This window comes from Capsicum annuum, chromosome 7 (genome assembly GCF_002878395.1).
Source record: "Capsicum annuum cultivar UCD-10X-F1 chromosome 7, UCD10Xv1.1, whole genome shotgun sequence".
Taxonomy (NCBI): Eukaryota; Viridiplantae; Streptophyta; class Magnoliopsida; order Solanales; family Solanaceae; genus Capsicum; species Capsicum annuum.
The window spans coordinates 164,100,166-164,103,775 of record NC_061117.1 but is presented as its reverse complement, the minus strand read 5'-3'; positions in this window follow the sequence as shown (position 1 = coordinate 164,103,775).

The window sequence follows — 3,610 nt, the reverse complement described above, 5'->3', positions numbered from 1 at the left end:
TTTTCTTCTCATTGGTGACTGATCAAACTGCAAAAAATCAGGGGGCCCATGAAGGATATGGTCCATTGAAACAACTCCAATGAACTATGGAGAAATGGATAAATGAGAGCATAGCTCCAACTTAGAAGAGCGGAAGGAGTTAATTTCACAATTATGCAAGGTTTACTTATAATACATGGCATTCTTCAAGATGTATAATTCTGAGGATCAAAATTGTGATATTAGTAAGACGATCTATCTTTAATGATGTTGGCAAAAGAAAAAAAATCTGTTTTTTCTTTGGGAACTAATCAAAGTCATAACATAATCTTCTTTTCTTATGTTTAAATTTGGCGGAAGGCCGTGAGGCCGTAGTTGTTGCGGTTTGTCATTAGGGCCCCTGTACTTGACATACTTGAACTTGATCAAAACTAAACTTTTAAAAACCTCTTAACGCTATGCGTTGTTCATTCGCCTCAATATAGTAGACATATCAGATCCACTTAAATTAATGCAATATCAACATTTACTTTTATATAAATTGACTTTTCTTAAAAACATCAGATTCATCCGTTTCCTAAAATATCAAAAATCTTTTGTTCTTTCTCAACCTTCCCATCTCTGTTCCACCAACCACCACGGTACAACCAAAAGGTATGCTCAAAATGTCCAAGACCTCTGTTTAGTCCTGACAATCTAGCTTATTACAATGCTAAAAATGGTGAATGAAGCTAAAGCTACAGTAACAAGAGCCATGAGAAGGAAGTTGTTTAATTAATGGCGGAGCACTGGACTCTGCATCAACAGTTGGTTCGTTAGCAGGCGAGTTTGAAGTTACATGTTGAATCTGAGGGATTAACTGGCGATAGATACAAGGAAATTATAATGAGTAAATATAAAGTGAAGACCAAAAAAAGAGAAATATATTAAGTGATAAGATGAAAAAAATGATGGCTAAATCGTAGGTAAACTTGACAATAGTCACCAGATAAACACCTAAACTTGGTAGAAAAGTGTCCGTAAATAATTTTTTTCAAATTGAATTTAAATCCATTAGAAATTACAATTATATTAATTCATGATATATTAGTCCAAAATAATATTGTTGACTTATGTATATTCACTTTTTAAAATCAATTACTATCTAAAATAGTATAACTTTCTTTTTATTATGGATTATAACCTACTTTTATCATTTATAACTTATTGCCTTCTTCCAGGCTTATCTTCCTCTTCACTGTCGGTCGGAGAAGCTCCGAGCTTTGACGAAGCTTGGATCGTCGATGATGTGTCGAGCTCCGACGAAGCACCGTCCGGCCAAAGAATCTCCGCCAGTGATCCTTTCGCTCTGATAACTCTCAAATTACACTCTTGAATGGGTGTAAACAATCGTTGTCAATACAATAACCCAACTTAGATTGGGGTCGAATCCACAAGGAGTGAAAGCATGGAATTCAAAACTCAAGAGTGTTGATTGTTTACTAAATGGTGACCCGTAATGTGAATGAAACAAGCATACATATAAAATGGGGGAATTAGTTTGAATGTGTTTATAATGACAACTACTTCAATTTTAGAGCACTAGCTTGACATTGAAAAATGCTAAGAGCGAATTTAATTGGGAATAGACCTTGGGGTTATGCAATTCTAGGTGTGGGTTCATGCATGGGTACTTGACACTTTATCCAACTTTAGCTAAAAGTCATGGGTAGGCTAGATGTCAATGTATTGATGTCAATTTTTCAATTACAACACCAAATTTCACAAATGGGTTTTTTCGAGCACCCCACAAGTGTGACAAGTTTGCACATCTATTACCTCAATTTGCATCCTTATGTCTAAGAGATGTCATTAAATGAGATGATTTAAGTTATTGGTTGCATTTATTCCTCACCTATATCCCCTCTTTCAAGGATGACATGTGTTCAAGGGTGGTTGGGATTTGCAACCCCCAATTCTTGATTAAATCATGAAATAAATGCAACACCCATCACAAATAACTAATTAGGAGGATAAATAGCTAACACCCATGCACTACCACAACCTAAGAAAGCATAACCCCAAAATTTAGAATTAGCTACTCCTAGACAAAAAGGGTAGAAATATACCAAAGTTATCATTGACTTCATCCATGAGAAATAAAGAGAACGTAGTTCCAAACTTGGAAATTCAATAAATCTTCAATGGAAAATCACTAATTCTTCCTTGGAAATCACTCACATATATTCTTTATTCAAGATTAGTATAATGTTCTTCTGAGATAAAAAGATGGGTGCTAAGATGAAAAGATAGAAGCTTGGATGGGAAAAGAAACCAGGTCTTGAAAAATAAGCTAAAACCCTCTTTTAAGCTCCAACTCTACATTTGTTGAAAATTACAAAATGTCACCTTGCTCTTGATCTGCTTGAGTGGTTTCAAAGCGCATGGAGAGCAGATAAGGAGCAGATGGATAACAGCTCCAAAGCAGATGCAAAGCGGGATGCAAAGTGGATGACTCGTTTCCTTCACATTTGGCCTCTTGTTGACTTGAATGACTTTTTCATCTTCCGTTTTTAAATTTCACCTACATAAATGAGCATTAAGTAAGAATTACCATCAAATCAATGAAAAACATGATAATTTAGGCTTAAAAGGTGCTAGCAAGTCGTCAAATTAAGGACTTATCAACCCCCAAACTTAAACTATTGCTTGTCCTCAAGAAACCAAGAATAAGTCAAAGAGATAGGGTATTTAACTCAAATCTACCCAGAAGAAAGCTATACTAAAGGAATAAGCTAGCATAGCTTTACAAACACTTTCCAAACATGTCATGGAAATAAGTAAACTAAAGCTTTTCAATAAGCACATATTTATGAAGCAAGGATGCAAGTTTGTATCAAATGAACTTTCCAAATCATAAAACATCTTAAGATAAGAAACAATTATCAAAGATTGTCCCAATCTTCACAATACAACTTACTTCACTCATTTACCCAAATCGATAGTAAAACGTTACCCTCTACCCAAAAGTACCGATGCCGCTCACATGAAAGAGTTAGATCCACACACAAAAGACATTTCAATTCTTAAGGGAACTCAAATAAAGAAAGAATTCACACTCACTCTCACAAAGAAATTCAAGTACATCGCATAGAACCATAGGCTTGCCCTTTTTGTTTTTCGCCACTAACGTAGACTTACTTAGTTTGGAATCACCAAGGTCTTGTGGGCCAAGATGAATGTTTAAGGTACGAGAAGGAATATATATGGATCAAGTGACTAAAATATCTCCTTCAATGCAATCGCTCAATCCTCTCTACCCCCAAAATTTCAAACTACCCACCTTGTTCTTCTTCAAATCATTTCTCATATTTTCCTAACTTTTTGTTTAACATTTACCAAACAAGTCAAAGCCACTATTTTCTTTCTTCACTTCTTTTACTTTTTCAAGAGATTTTCTATCTATAAATCCTTTTTATCCCTTCACTCATTCAAAATTTTTTTTGGTTTCAAGTTCTATGAGCTAGGCTATTCAACTTTATCATCAAGAGAATCTCTTGTCTTTTAAGCACATGTGTTGAAAACCTTACATATACCTTTCTTGTCTTTTCTTTGATCATCTTCTCCCAAATACATAACCCCTAAACTTAGG